We start from the raw sequence: 16,512 nt of genomic DNA, 5'->3' as shown, positions 1-16,512 counted from the left end.
ATTTCCGCTGTAGCACGGTGATGTGTGTAGATCTCTTCTCCTTATTAGTTATTTTCCTATTTTATGACATCGTATGTAGCATCAAGTAAGAATCTACATACCAGCGTTTCCCTGGACAGGGGTGGGGTGGATGGGCTGGAACAATCTAGGGAGGGCGGCCAAAGTAGAAACCTACACTCTATTCCTGGGGGTGCGTGGTTATGCTAACCACAAAATCAGCAGTTCGAAACCACCAGCTGCTCTACTCGAGAATGAGGCTTTCTACTCCCAGAAAAAGCTATCAGCCTCACTAACCCACAGGACTTGGTGGCAGCGAGTGAATATACTCTTTCCTGGATTATGGGCTAAAACACACACTTCTTTCATTGCCAGGGAATGCTGAGTACATTTTTTTCCCCAAAAGGGAATGGTAGGCCAAATAAGTTTGGGAACTTACGATCTACATATTAGAACATCAAATACTTTCCTAAACAACAGTGAGAGGTCAGGTCTAATTTGGGCTCCTGATTAAAGAAGAAGAAAAATAAAGATGGAGGCACTTTTTTCTCTTTATAAAGGCAGCCCTCCCCCCATACCTCCGCCCCCAGATAAGACACAAGCTCTGCTCCCACTTGGTCTCTTTGGTCTCTAAGCAGGACACGTATGTATTCACACTTCCTCGCTGGAACACATCCAGGGGTCTCCCCAGCTGCCTGGGCAGGCATACAAATGCCTACTCCCCCTACTGGGAGTTCTCTGCACACTCCAGTAACCTAATAAAGCTGTTCATTGATCCTTTTCTTTTTTCATATCATTTTATTGGGGGCTCTTACAGCTTTTATCACAATCCATATATATATCCATTGTGTCAAGCACATTTGTACATAGTTTGCCATCATTATTTTCAAAACATTTTCTTTCTACTGGAGCCCTTGGTATCAGAGCTCATATTCCCCCCCCTCTCTCCCTCCTTCCCTCCCTCCCTCATGAACCCTTGATATTTTATAAATTATTATTTTTTTCATGTCTTATACCAACCGCTGTCTCCCTTCACCCACTTTTCTATTGTCCGTCCTCCTGGAAGGGGGTTATATGTGGAACATTGTGATCTGTTCCCCCTCTCTCCCCTCACCTTCCCCTTCCCCTCCTGGTATTGCTATTATCATTATTGGTCCTGAAGGGTTTATCTGTCCTGGATTCCCTGTGTTGTGAGCTCTTATCTGTACCTGTGTACATGCTCTGATACAGCTGTGATCCTTGTTTTCATGCAGAAACATCTGCAAACATAAACCCATTAATGATGTTCCAATAGGAAATTTAAGAGTTTTCTCTTATCTATGCTGGTAGAAAGACTAAACCAAAAGCGAGCAAACAAGGCCAGCTCCCAAACTTTGTGGGCTAAGCACATCTTCTGGCTGGCCCAGCTGCCTCCTCTCTAACCCAAATCAGCACTTAACCCAGCACAACAAAGATGGCAGGTTAACGACCGTGCAGCATGACAACTACCAGTAACACGCGTACCCATCTGTCTTTCAGCAAGAGTTATCGCCGAGAGACAAGCAGCCCAGGTCTCCCTGACCCATAGGATTGAGTAGTAACTGAAGATGGTGCATTCTTGACTGATTAGGCTGCCTCTTTAACGGGAGCTTCTGGATAACTGGATACCTCCCGAGCAGCTGTTTTCTTATGTCAGCTCTCACCGAAAATTGAATGTACAAATTCTGTGTCTCTTTTAGCATTGTGAGGAACAGAACACATTCAACACTTTACCCTCTGCGGGGTGTGTGTGTGTGTGTTCAGGACGACACTGTTTCCAGGTCTGACCTGGAAGAGGGTAGCTGTCTAGCTGGCACAAGTAGGAAAAAGGGTCTGAATGTACACGGAGGTCAAGAGACCTTTTGAAAGTGCAATTACTGACTTTCAGAAGTAAAGTCCACACACGGACAGAGTATTGCGTGTCTATGCATAATGCCAGTGTTTGCTGGGGCTCAGTGTTAACAGGTTTCTATGTAGCCAGATCTCAGTGGCACGAACTATTACTCTCATTTTAGGATGGCAGATGTACGGCATATATGCTACCACTTCTCATGCCTGTGCCCATGACAGGCATCACCATGACAGCCTTCACCAATGGATTGCCATCCGCTCTCTTGTTTGGACCACACATGGCTTAATTCAGTCTTCTGACACTCAGCTCCTATCAGATGTCGGTGAAACAAGCATTTTCGACTCCTAATTTAATTCATATTCCCTTGTTCTATTCACACAGGTTTTGCATGAGCCCAATGAAATGCTCTGGAATTTCTATTATTCTCAAGGCTACCCATAATTTGTTATCACCTCCACAGTTGAATGTCTTTGCAGACAATAAAACACAAGTAAACATCTTTCTGGTATTTTCTGCTTTTGGCCAAGATTCACTTGCTATCAGCAATGATAGTCCTTGTTCCACGTCCTCTTCTGAATCCAGCCTGAACTTCTGGCAGGTCTCTGTCAATGTACTGTTGCAACCAATGTGGGATGATCTTCAGCAAAATTTTACTTCCATGTGATATTAATGATATTGTTGGGTAACTTGAGCGTTCTGTTGGATCACCTTTCATTGGAATGGGTACAAATATGGATCTCTTCCAGGCAGTTGGCCAGATAGCTGTCTTCCAAATGTCCTGGCATGTGAGTGCTTCCAGTGCTCCTTCACTTTGCTGAAACATTTCTATGGGTGTTCCATCACCTCCAGAGCCTTGTGTTTGGCCAATGCGTTCAGGGCAGCTCGAGCTTCTCCCTTAGGCATCATGAGTTCTTGTTCAGTAACGGGCACACATATGGGTCTCCTCAAGTCTGTTCAGACAACCAGCTGTCTTTCAAATGTCTTGTCTTTGACAAGTGAACGCTCCTAGTGCTTAATCAGGTTGAAACATTTCAATTGGTATTCACTCATCAATCCTTGGGAGTCTTGCTTTTGGCTAATGCTTTCAGAGCAGCTTCTACTTCTTCCTGCAGTGCTGTTGGATTTGGTCATACTCTTTGTAACGACCTTTGGCTTTCTTCAGGGAAGATGTTCCTGATGTCCTCCCCAGCTCATCTGGTCTTCTGTCGTTAGAGTTCAATGCATCATGTTTGCTCTTGAAGTTTTCTAGAACATATACGAGGGGGTACCCCCCCATAAAATGGAAAATTTTTTCTCAAAGCTATGTATTTAATATTTGTTTACAAAGCAACCTTATCATCTAAGTACTCTCCATTTCACTTAACAGACTGGTCAAACCAGAAATTCCATTCTTGGAAACATTTTTCAAACTCGTCTGTTTGAATGACTGATAGCACCACCCTCAGTGTTTTCCTCACCTCTTCTGTCTTCAAATCACCATCTTTTCCTGTCCTTCTTCGTGGAAACAAAAAGCAGTCACACGGAGCTAAGTCAGGTGAGTAAGGTGCGTGGGGCAAAAGAGGCATGCTGGGTCCCCGCCCCCCCGCCAAAACTGACGTACTGAGATGGCTGCACGAGGAGGTGCACTACTCTTGTGGTGGTAAAACCAGTCGCCCATGTGCCACAAATCAGGTCTTTTTTGTCACACACTGTATAATATCTTTTCAGATATCTGAAAGAACAAGCTTGATGACCAGTGTGACCTGGTGGAATGACCTCTACATGCACTGCTAGTCAACATTTTCATCTGTTTGGGAAGTTGACGAATGTCCAGAAGGGGGTTGTCATCAATCAACATTTCACCTTTTTTGAAACGAGAAAACCACTTGTACACTTGTGTTTTTCCCGTAGCGCTGTCCTTGTGAGCTGTGTTCAACATCACAACAGTTTCTGTGATATTTTTCAAAATTCACAGCTGCACACTGTTCTCTTAAGTCAGCCATCACAAAAAAATGAGGTTCTAGCCAACTGTTTTTATGAAAAAATTCACTGTGACCAGAAAGAGCCTTCCCAGGTCAGGCCACTGGGTATACTAACTCAGAGTGAATTGCTCGATGCTCGCCTAGCAGGAAAAATATGTGTACTACGAAAGCTCTGCCCAGTGGAGCTTTTTCTGGTGTGTTTTTTTTTTGGGGGGGGGCCGGGGGTACTCCCTCGTATGGATCAAGAGGTGGTTGTGTGACTAGAACAAGGGAGAGCTGCACTGGGTAAGATGAGGATAGGTGTGTGTCAGGGTTTATCTTCTCACCATCCTCACTCAATCTAAATGCTAAGCAAATCTGAAGAAGCTGCATTACCGGGGAGCAATGTGGAGTCAGGCTTGGATGAAGGCTTATTAACAACCTGTGATATGCAGAGGACACTGTCTTGCTCGCTGCAAGTAAGAAGGACTTGAAGCCCTTGCTGAAGAAGATCAAGGATTGCAGCCTCCAGCACGGAAGACAACTCGCTGTAGAGAAAACCCAAATCCTCACAAGGGAATCAGAGGGTAACATGATTATAAATGGAGAAAAGATTGAAGGTACCAAGGAGTTCATCTTGCTTGCATGCACAATCAAGGCTCACGGAAGTAGCAGTCAAGAGATCAGATGGTGCGATGTAATAGGTAAATCTTCTGCACAAGACTTCTGGTGAGTGTTGAAAAGGATGTTACTTTGAGGACTAAGGTGCCCCTGACCCAAACCATGCTCATTTGTAACCATCTCATAAGCACGTGAAAGTTGGATGTTGAATAAAGAAGACCGGAAGGATGGATGCATATGAGTTATGGAGCTGGTGAAGGCTGTCAAAAGCACCATGGAGTGCCAAAAAGGATGGCGAGACTTTGTCTCACGTACTTTGGACGTGTTGTGGAGACCTGTCCCTGAAGGAGGACATCATGCTTGGTAAGGTGGAAGGGCAGCAAAAAAGAGGACAACACTTAACAAGATGGATTGACACAGTGGCTGCAACAATGGGCTCAAACCTACGGACAATTGTGAAGATGGCAAAGGCATGCTTTGTTTTGTTGTGTGTAAGACCGGTCTGAGTTAGAATTGACTCGCTGGCACCTAACAACAGCAAAAACAACCACAATGGATTGTGTGCAATCTTCATGCAACGGACGCTTGCCTACAACCTCGTCACTTTATCTTAGCAACATTCTCTCTCCTCTTCTCGTCTAATCCTTCCAGTAACCTGAGCTGCAAAGAATACCAGCTATCCTCAGTGCAGGCCTTCTGTGTGCCAGGTCCCGTTAGACACCAAGTGCCAACTCATGGCCCTGCTGTCTTTACAAACATCTCAAGGCTGGGAAAGGCAGCTCAAATCTGATCCATACCAAAGCTTCCAGCAACTTTCCCTGTTGAAGCAGCTGTTGTCCCCACTCACCTCCGGGTCTCCTGTACATGTCACACTGCTGAGTACACAGCTGTTATTGCACTGTTATAGGTGCTGGTAAGTTGATAGGGATACATAGTGACTCCATGTGATCCTGAGTAGCACTGCCCCCCTGGGTGTTCCTGCCTATAATCTTTATGAAAGCACGTTGCTAGGTCATTGCCCTGCAGAGCCAAGGAGTGGTTCTGAACTGCCAACCTTTAGACTCATAGCTGAGTGCTTTGCTGTTGGCACTACCGTAGGGTGATGAATACCTGTTTTATTCTTTTAAACTTTGCTTTCAAATATTCCCATGCTCTACTACAAGGAGTCCAGGTGGCCTAGTAGTTACGTGTTAGACTGCTAACTGCAAAGACAGCAGTTTGAAACCACCAGCCGCTCTGTGGGAGAAAGATGGGCTTTCTCCTCCCATAGAGAATTACAGTCTCAAAAATCCACAGGGGGCAGTTCTAGGCCCTCCTCTAGGATGACTGCGTTGTCATCGCTTCAATAGCAGCGAGTTTGGCTTAGAGTCTATTAGAAAATGATGGTCCACGACAAGTGCCACCACTGGAGGTCATCTGCATCATTACAGCCAGGGTTGCAGATCAAGCAAGCCAGAACAGAAGTGTACAGGACAAGGCCAGCCCCCAGCAACTCGCCCAAGTCTGTGGGGGCACCTCCACCTCCACTGAGCACCTGGAGGGCCCAGGTCACGCCAAGTTTTGTTACCACCTGCAGGCTTCACCACTATCTTCACCTTTCTCTGCCTCCCATGTTGGACGGTGTTCTGCTCAGTTCTATGCCCTGAGCACTTATTCAGTGTCTGGCCAGTGATGAATGAAGATTCCTGGGTGGAGTCTTAGAGCACTGACCAAAGTGCACAGTCCCCCCATGGTGGAAATGGTGAACAAACATGCTACTAACAGCAAGGTTGGAGGTTCAAGTCTACCCAGAGGTGACGGAGAAGACCGGCCTGTGCCAATATTGCTAATGAACATAGATTCAAAAATCCTTAACAAAACTTGGCCAATAGAATATAAAAGTATATAAAAAGAATCCCTCCTCATGACAAAGTAGGATTCACACAAGGGATGCAGGGATATTTCAACATCCGGAAAGCATCAACATTGTCCATCACATGAACAAGAAAAAGAACAAGAACCACATGATAATATCAAAGATGCAGAAAAAGCATTTGACAACATCCAACACCCATTCCTAATAAAGACACTCACGAAGATAGAAGACAATGGGAATAGAAGGGAATTACCTCAATATAATAAAAGTTACATATGAAAAACCAGTAGCCCGCGTTACCATCAATGGAGAAAAGACGCAAACATTCCCATTGAAAATGAGACTCGACAAGGATGCCCATTGTCCCCAATTCTATTCAACATCATCCTGGAGGTCCTAGCTAATAATATAAGGCAATGGAAGGATAACAAAGGTATACTTTCTGGGCAAAGAAGTGACATTATCGTTATTTGCAAATGACAGGATTTTATAAACAGAGATCACCAAGGCTCCACAGTAGGATTGCTGGAAACAATAGAGGAATATGGTAGGAGTGACAGGATGTAAGATCAACAAGCAGAACTCAATTGTATTGCTATACACCACTGAGGGGATTACAGACAAAGAGATCAAGAAGGTAGAACAACTGAAATATCTAAGGGTATACCTAACCAAACAAACAAAAGACCTGGATGAGGAAAACTATAGAATAGTATGACAAGAAACCAAGAGGGACCTTCAAAAATGGAAGAATATCCCATGCTTTGGATCGAAAGACTCCATATTGTAAAGGCACTGATCCTGCCTAAGGCACTTGATAAGTTCAGTGCAATTTCAAGACAAATTCCAGCATCACTTTTCAAGCAAATGGAAAAACTGACTACCAACATCATATGGAAAGGGAAGAAGCCCAGAATTCGCAAGGAACTCCTCAAGAGGAAGAACAAAGTTGGTGGGCTTTAAAAGTTATTACACAGCCACAGTGGTCAAAACAGCACGGTACTGGTATAACGACAGATACTCGGACCAATGGATAAGAACAGAAAACCAGAAATAAAAACAGCAGCTCACAGACAACTGATCTTTGACATAGGCCCCCAAAATATCAAATGGGAAGCATATGCCCCTTTCAACAAATGGTGTTGGGGAAAAAAATGGCCATCAGCCTGCAGAAAAATGAAACAAGCCCTTACCTTACTCCATACATAAGAACAAGTTCAAGGTGGATCCCAGACCGTGGGTAAACCCCCAAGCTATTAGGATCATCAATGAGAAAATTGGGGCAAAGCTAAGAACCTTAGCACAGGAAATACATGGGCTATCGGGGCATGAGGATACACACCCCGAGGAAGATAAAATAGACAAGTGGGTCCCACTAAAGATTAAACACTGTGTACATTGAAAGAATGCATCAAGAGAGTAATAAGAGAGCCCACAGATTGGGAAAAGTTATTTGGTAGTGACATATCAGACAAAGGGCTTATTACTAAAATCTACAGAACCCTGCAAACTTGCAACAAGAAGAAAAGGAACAGCCCACTGAGGAGGTCGGCAAAAGTCTTGAACAGGAGATTCACAAGGGAGGAAATCCGAATGGCCAATAAACAGATGAGCAAATGTTCCAGATCATTAGCCACCCGGGAAATGCAAATCAAAGCAATTATGAGATACCTCCTAGCACCCACAAAGATAAAAAACAGGAAGCAACATATGTTGGAGGCGGTGTGGTGAGATAGGAACACTCGGTCTCTGTTGGTGGTCTTGTAGAGCTGTTGTGGAAAGCGATTTGGCGGTACCTAAAAAAGATGGAGAGTGAGCTACCATAGGACCCAGCAACTCTACTACTGGGCAGATCCCCAGAGGAAGTAAGAAACAGACCACGGCCAGACATCTGTTCTCCAATGTCTTGCTGTACAGTTTACAACCGCAAAAAATTCCAAGCAGTTGAAATTGCCATCAATAGACGAATGGATAAAAAAAACATGGGATATGCACACAATGGGATACTACACATCCCTAAAAAATCGTGATGGAACTCTGAAACACCTGATTTCTTGGAAAGATTTGGAGGCTATAATGCTGAGTGAAGATAGCCAAACACAAAGGGTCAAGTACACGAGTCCACTGAGCTAAGTTCAAACAGCAGAACAAGCACAGGGAGAAGCCACACAACACACAATTCCCGGCTCAGGACAGACCAAACCCAATGGTTCACACATCATCGTAAACAGATAAAAGATACCTGTGCTGAAAGGCATCTTTTCCTCATTCTCATATGCCTTTAAGGCCCACAGAGGTGTTGGGGAAGAAAACCAAAGGGAGGGTACTGTTTATATTTGTACAGGACAGGGCGAGCGAGAGTAGACCTCATTCTGGGTGGTAATCCTTGAGGGTGATGTTCCTGCTTGGAGCAGCTTGCTCCCAGAGAGGACTGCAGGACCAGCCTCAGCTTGAGACGTGACCTCCTCTCCCCACGGGGCAGCACTGACGATACAGCCCTGGGAGAGCGGCCGGTCTGACCCATGCCCGTGGGGGCAAATCAAGAGGGGAGCGAAGCCACGGACCCTTCACATTTATAGACTTCTGACTCGGGGGTCAGCACTTGGCAGCCATCTGAACTGGCTGGGGATTACCCACAAGGGGGCCACACTGAATGTCTAAAGGCATCCCTGACTGCAGGAACAGCATGGGGGATGTTTAGGATGCTCACCTGTTAGACATGAATGCTGAAGACAAAAAAGGGTGCCAAGCAAGCAGGACCTGGGATATGCAGCTCTGGAGGAAAGGGGAACTGGACCAATGGTTCATAACAAGTGCTCTCTCTTTTAACAGAGAGATAGTCACCTGCTCTATGCCGGATCCCTGTTAGTCTTGTGACTCTCTGTATGGTTTTTGCTGTTGCTGTTGTTTTTTTTGGTATTTATCAATACAAGACAGTCAGGATAGGCAATCTTATGGAGACAGCGACTGGTTCAATGGTTCCTGGGGGACAGGTGAGCGGGGAGCTAACAACGATGAGTACAGGGGAACAGTAAGCATTCTAAAATTGATGGCAAGGAGGGTGTAGCCTTTCAGGTCATGTTTGATCAATCGAGTTGTATCTGAGAGGAATCCTGGGTAAACACGATCGTGGGGCAGGAGGAAAAAAATGAAACAGAGGCAAGAAGAAAAAACACATGCGAGTGTATGTAAATATATACATAAATATAGGTGTGCTTGTTTATATATTTATATATATGCAAATGCAACAAGGAAGCAGATGAACTTTGGGCCTCTACTTAAATCTTACCTCAGTGCAAGAATGGTTTGTTCTAATAATGTGGCCCTGTATGATATTCACCTTCCTGATAAGATTGAAGACAAAATGGCTGCATGAGCAAATGTGAAGAAAGCTGATGGTGCCTAGATATTAAAAGATAGAGCATCTGGGGTCTTAAAGGCTTGTAGTTAAACAAGCAGCCATCTAGCAGGGAAGCAACAAAGTCCACATGGAAGAAGCACACCAGACTGTGTGACCATTAGGTGTCGAAAAGATGGGAAGAGGCATCAGAAGTTCAAAAACAAGCAATCAAATCGATGTGAAGGGGTGTAGATGTAGTGGAGACCCAAAATCCACCTGTAAGATAATGGGACCGTCCCTTACAGCAGGTCCACATGGAAGGGATGATAAATTCAGGGTCCAGTATAGCACTGATGAAACACATAACTATGCTCTAGTTCTTCCATTATTTCCTCCCCTTACTATTATGGTTTTTATTTGTTTTACTTCACTAATCATGTTAGACTTGCATATGTTCATTTGTATATTTAAGGTCGTTTGGTACATGAAAGCCAAGGCAGATAACCCTTCAGAGAGAGGAACAGGAGTAATGTAAGGGGGGAGGGGGAATGGGGAGCTGATAGCATTTATGACTGTATAAACCCACTTGATGGGATCAAACAATAGAATTGTATGTGAATGGACAGATTGGAATTGTGTAAAATATGGCAAAAACCTATTATAAGGAAGGGGAAAAAAGGCTTCCTGGGGGTATGGTCGGGGCATTAGGGGACAACGGGGAGCTGATATCAAGGAGTTCAAGAAAAGAGAGAATGTTTCAAAACTGCTTGTGGCAGCAATTGTATAATACTGTTTGATGTGATTGAACTATGGAATGTTATATCTGCAAAAGCTCCCAATAAAATGATTAGAAATTAAAAATAAACAAATAAAATCAAGGGGCGGGGGGGGGGCGGTCACCCCAAGTTAACCACAGAGCACAGTTCTACTTGGCTACACAGGGGGGCAAGCGGGTTTAGCCTGCGTGGGGAGAACAGAGAACTGCTTCAGAACCGCTGTGCCTCCCTGGGGCAGTTGCTCTCTGGCTCTGTTGCCATCCTGGGGAGAAAGCTGCCCAGCAAGACAGGCAGTGAGCATGAAGTGTGGCAGTGTACTCAAGCACCGTGCCAAAATAAAAGCAGGTCATCACTTACTTCACTTGCTGAGGCTGCGAGGCTCAAGGGCAGGAGTCACGCCCCCACATCTCCCTGCCTTTCCGAGCCTCCTTTTCTCCCCTTGAGGCAGCCCATGGTGGCCCCGAGGTTCCAGGGCCAGGCTGTCAACCAAAAGGGGGGTGGTTTGAACTTGCTAGATGCTCTGCAGGAGAAAGATGGGGCAGGCTACATCTGTGGGGATTTGCCGCTTTGGAAACCTCACGGGGGGCCGTTCTACCCGGTTCTATAGGGTTGCTATGAGTGGATTTGTTTTGTTTTTTGGTTAGGCTACCTATTGTAATGCCACACACAACATGTTGTTGTGCCCTGCATGCCTCTCTGACTCTGCTCAGAGCATTTCCCATGCTCCCTCTCTGCTCACCACTCCCAATATCCCAGCTGCCTTTGAGCCTCTGACTCAGGGGGACCCCACAGGTGGCAGAGAATGGTGCTCCCTGGGGTTTTCAAGGGCTGCTCTTTTGGAAGTAGATGGCCACACCTTTCTCCTGAGGCACCTTCACAGTGGATTCGAACCAATCTTTCAGAGAACCTTTCGTAGCTGGTGCCTAACCCCAGAGGCTAGGTCACCACTGCTTCTGCATAAACCCTTAGGTGGATCAAATCCACCCTCTAGCAGGGCTCACAAAGCCCTGGGGGGATCTGACTGCTGATTACCTCTGCACTCAGTTCTGACCTCACCCGCCTCCCACACATCAAGGTCCGGTCACACCTGAACTCACCACTCCCATCCCCAACCACAAGTCTCCGCCTACTGCTGTGGTCTCCAGCCCAGGGACTGGTACCACCGGCCTGGCAGCTGCCCCAGCCAGACACCCTGGAGTCAGCTTGGAGTCCCTGCACTGCACTCCCTTTCCGATCTCCAAATCCTGCTCGTATTAAAACCAGAGTCAATTCCAACTCAAGAGTGCCTGGGTGGCACAGATTATGATTATTTGTTATTGTTGGTGGTGGTACATGCCACTGATTCCATGGACCGCAGAACGGGACACTGCCGGGTCCCGGTCCTGGTCCTGGACCGTGTTCACAAGTGTTCTTATGTTTGAGCCCATGGTTGCAGCCACTGTGTCCACCCACCTCCTTGAGGGCCTTCCTCCTGTCACTGCCCACTTTCCAGACGTGATGTCCTTCTCCAGGGACTGGTCTGGTAACACATCCAAAGTACGTCAGACAGAGTCTTGCCTTCCTTGCCTCTAAGGAACATTCTGGCGGTACTTCTTCCAAGACCGATCTGTTTGTTCGTTTGGCAGCCCATGGTACTGGTACTATTCTTTGCCAACACCATAATTCATATGCAATGATTTTCCTTTGGTCTTCCTTAGCAAATGTCCAAGTTTCCCACGCATATGAAGAAACTGAAATGACTGTGGCTTGGGTCAGGCTTACCTTAGTCCTCAGAATAACATCCTTGCTTTTCAATACTCAAAGCGGACCTTGTGCAGGCAGATTTGCCCAATGCAATGCGGTTTGACCTCTTGACTGCTGCTTCCAGGTGCCTTGACTATGCACCCAAGTGAGATAGACATTCTTGACAACTTCCATCTCTGCTCTGCTTATCACGATGGTACCTTTTGGTCCAGTTGTGAGGATTTCAGTTGTCTTTACTTTGAGTTGTAATCCATAGTGAAGGGTGCGATCCTTTATCTTCAACAGCAAGTGCAAGTCTTCCTCGCATTAAACAACAAATTCTTTAGCGCTACTGAAAGGTCACAGGTTCGAGTCCATACAGACGCACCTCAAGAGAAAGCCATGGTGCTCAATTGAAGAATTAACCACTGACAACCCCCCCCCTCCCCTGGAGCACAGTCTACCCTGCAAGCATGGATGGATCTCCTATTTCACTCGGCCTCCTCAAGGGTTATCAATCGGCTGCATTATGTCCCCACTGCCACTGCCCCTGGTTGGAGCTATGAGCAAGTCACCACTCAATTACTGCAGGGTGGCACCAGCTTCCTAGCTGGTCTCTAACTTCTGCCCCAGCCCCTCCAACCCAGGCTTCACAGCCGGAGGGGTCTCCCTGAAATCAAACAAACAAAAAACAACTGATGGTGCTCCTCTACTTCTTACACATCTTCACAACCTGGAGCTGTCTCCAGGAAGCCCTGTTGGCGTGTCCCAGGGGCACCAGCCTCTAAACAGGGAGCAGACTTGCCTGTCTTCTGCTCCAGGAGAAGCAGACCCGGTGAAGGCCCAGCTGCTGCCTCCCTTGGAGCCCTGCACGGTGTTTATTGGTTCCTTCGGCAACAGGTACTCAAGCCTGACACTCAATGGCCAGCTCCCCCTTCCTCCCTGTGCGAGAAACACACTCACCTCCCTACCAGGACCATCTGAAGTCCCGGCTGGTCTCGGCCACACAAATGGCTTCATCCATTTGCTTGGGATTGGTTTCAGAGTGAGAACATGACCTCTTCCTGGCCAACAATGGGAACCTCCTAGGCTTGGGGGTTTCTAGAAGTCTCCTTGCATCTTTAAGAAAGCTCCTTTGTCTGCCTTGGCCTTGGTATGAGACCTTGGAATACCTGCAGCCACCCTGCACCTATGAGGAGAGCTAGCTGGTGGCTGACAATGGCTCAATGGCGGTGGACAGAGTGGGATGAACTTTTAAAATGAGATAATAAATCCCTTTTTGGTCTTGGCCATTTCAAATCAGGCTTTCTGTTACTAGAAGTCCAAACAGAACAGCGTCTGGGGGCAGTTTGCACTACTTTTGCAGGAGAAAGGCAAGGCTGCCTGCTCTTGTACAGATTTACAGCCTCAGAAACCTTACCTAGGGTTGCCATGAGTCAGAATTGAGTCGACGGCAGTGGGTTTGAGAGGTCTTGGATGTACCGAGGGCAATCTCTGGTTCTTCCTGTGGGCACTTGGAGGGCAGGATTAGGTGGCTCAGCCCACTCCTGCACTTGAACGCAGAACCTTCTGGCTTCTAACAGCATCTACCCCCACAAGCTGGAAAGACATGCCCACATGGGGCTTACAGGCCTTAGATGGGGCTCAGCTTCCTTGGGGCCGTGTTAGGCCGAGTAAACTAGAGAAACAAATCCAGTGACACTCATCTATGTGCGAGAGAGCTTTATATCAAGAGGCAATTATATGTCAAGCAAACATCCCCAGCCCAGTTGCAGATTCAAGTCCCTAAGTCTGATACTAGTCTCTAAGTCCCTCTTCAGACCCATGAAGCCACACGCAATGATGCTGAACCTGGGAACATCGCGGTGGGGGCTGGGGGGGGAGGGGGCTACAGTCTTGTGATCCATCACAAGGATCTGGCAGTACTGTCACATGGCTCCTCTACAGGAAGGTGAGGCTGAGAGAGAGGGGAGGTTCCCAGGACCCTCCTTACAAGGAGGTCACACCCACAAGGAGGCACCATCAGGTGTGAGCCCTGATTGGCATGGCAGGCTAGGCTCCACCCCTTCATTTTATATCTTTAAGTTGACATAAAATTATGTAACTACCACAGGGCCTTAATTTTTTTCTTTATGTTTTTAATGTTTCACGAAGCAACATGAACAAAGTATGAATGCTCTACAGTCAACCTGTGGAGCCAAAGCCCAGTCCTGTCCGTCAGGTGCTCCGAATGTTTGCTGAGTGAATAATTTAATCTGCCTCTGATGAGTCAAGGACCCTGAAGACTTTTACAATGTCCTAGGGTCATAATGATGAACAATAATTACCAACAAACTGTGCTAAATATAACTCGGTCCTCGGACACGGCTCCTGGGATGGTTTGTTTGTTTCTACGGCCGCCCTGACACCATCAAGATGCTAAAACGTTAACACGGAGCAACCCGCTGGGCTGGGCCTGCAGGGGAAAGGAAAGGACGACGTAGACAGAACGGCAGAGGTGTCCATTCATCCCACATACACTTAATGTGCAGTGTGTGCGCCAGGCACTGGCGAGAGATAAACACCGCCTGCCCTCTAGGGGCTCAGAGCTGGCTGGGTGGTGGCGGCGAAAAACAGACAGCTGCTCAACAGTGCTGTATAATGGCATACGAGGCAAGGCACCTGGCAATCTGCATGTAGAGCTCGACAATTCTCTAGCCCAACGCCGCTCCGTCAGCCACGAGGCACTGCGGTAGCCTGGCCGGGGGGAGGCCAGCAGAACCTTGGGGAAGGACTGCCTTTTGGCCCAAGCATCTCCCTCCGTCTCCGTGTGTGCCAGGGTGAGAAAACAGGCAGAGAGAGAGAGAGAGAGAGAGAGAGAGAGAGAGAGAGAGACACCCACACAGACCCAAAGAGCGCAGGATGTCCTGTGCACTCTTACCAACCTGGCTTTGTCACGCAGGTGCCCACACAGCAGCCTGCGTCCACTCCCCCGCTGGAAGGTGAGCACAGGACGGAAATGGCCACAAGGTGAGAAGCAGCAGGGCCGAGGGGGCACCTGGAGCCTTTGTCCCTGCCCTCCTGGGGCCCAGGCCCATCAACCCTCCGCTGCCCTTTACGCAGCAACAAGCCCCCCGCCCACTAGGCAGAATTCTTCCACACTGAAGAAAAGCCTAGTCTAGAGTGGTGGTTCGCAACCTTCCTAACGTCGCAACAGGTCCTCGTGTGGTGGTGACCCCCCAACCATAAAATGATTTTCGTTGCTACTTCATCACGGTAATGTTGCTACTGTTATGAACCGGGCAACCCCTGTCAAAGGGTCATTCGACCCCCAGAGGGGTGGCGACCCACAGGCTGAAAACTGCGGGTCTAGAACAATGCTCCCCAAAGTGGATGATACACCGCACCTACCCTGGGGGTGGGGCTGCAAAGCAGACACCTATACTCCATCCTGGATTATGGGCTGGGGGACAAGTGTTGTTCATTGCAGGGGGTGGGTGTGGGTGAGGCACTGAGTGGTCCCGGTTTCCCTTCTGGAAAGCAGGAGGTCCAGGGCAAATCCCACTGGGCGCCCGCAGTCTCGTGCCAGAAGGCTGGTCCTGTAGTGCTTACGCGCTGGGCTGCCGGGCACCAGCTTGGCAGTCCCTCCACAGAGAAAGAGGAGTCTCCAGAGCCCCCAGGGGCAGCTCTACCCTGTCCTGTCCATCCGAATCGAGTTGTGGTGGAAGCGACAGCACTGCCTCCCTTGAGAGCCCTGTCCCCGGGGTGGGGCTCGTTCCAGCAGAGGCGCTGGCAACTGCGGGGGAGTTGCAAGAAAGGTGCTAGGCAAGGCTCAGCTCCTCCAGAGAGAGAACCCAGCCAGAAGCAGGGGCCACGCCAAACAGCCCTCAAGTGGGTCTGGGGAGGGAGCTGGCGACACAAGAGCCAAGCAGTCAGTACCTCCTGCCCACTCCACCCTGGCTCCGAATAAGGGCACCCACCTGGGCAATGGTGAACGGGCCTGGCCTGCTTGCTTTCCTCAGACCGCACCATGGCAGTGCACTGGCACAGCCTGCTCACCCCGCCGGCTTGCTGACCCAGGCAGTAACTCTGGACGTTCTTTATATCCCTGGCATCAGCCCGGTGTCAGGCCCGCGAAGTGTGCCCGCTGCACGGCTAAGAGCACTTGGTGAGCTTGTGGGAGCAGAAGTGGAGAGGGCAGCCCGCAGGGCAGGGCTTGACACCCTGGCAGCCACGTGGCACTGACTTTCCGTCAGCTGAGGAGACTCGGCAGACAGCGCCGCACCGGAGCAAACCAGCCCAAGCCGTGCCTTGGCCAGAGGAACGTGAAGCAAACATACTCAGTGGAGATGCACCCTTGTGGAAATGCTCCCTCAAAACGGAGGCCAGGACTGGCGGCCTTGACTCGGCTG

At 48.1% G+C, this 16,512-nt stretch overlaps 1 protein-coding gene across 3 annotated transcripts in view; it reads right to left on the bottom strand.

Annotated features, from left to right (window-relative positions):
* The window catches only part of GNG12 (G protein subunit gamma 12), a 180,202-nt gene that overhangs the window by 64,103 nt on the left and 99,587 nt on the right, over positions 1 to 16,512 (bottom strand). The window contains exon 1 of one of the 3 annotated variants that reach the window (XM_030886138.2): positions 16,081 to 16,104. The exons of the other annotated variants lie outside the window; for them this stretch is intronic. The gene's annotated coding sequence lies outside the window, so the exon portion shown is untranslated. Of the gene's footprint in view, positions 1 to 16,080; positions 16,105 to 16,512 lie in introns of those variants that run through there. 3 annotated transcript variants of the gene reach the window in all.

The sequence above is a fragment of the Echinops telfairi genome, unplaced genomic scaffold (genome assembly GCF_000313985.2).
Source record: "Echinops telfairi isolate 266 unplaced genomic scaffold, ASM31398v2 ScPeMD7_443;HRSCAF=831, whole genome shotgun sequence".
NCBI lineage: Eukaryota > Metazoa > Chordata > Mammalia > Afrosoricida > Tenrecidae > Echinops > Echinops telfairi.
Note: the sequence above shows the minus strand (reverse complement) of the source record. Positions and strands in the feature narration are given on the sequence as shown.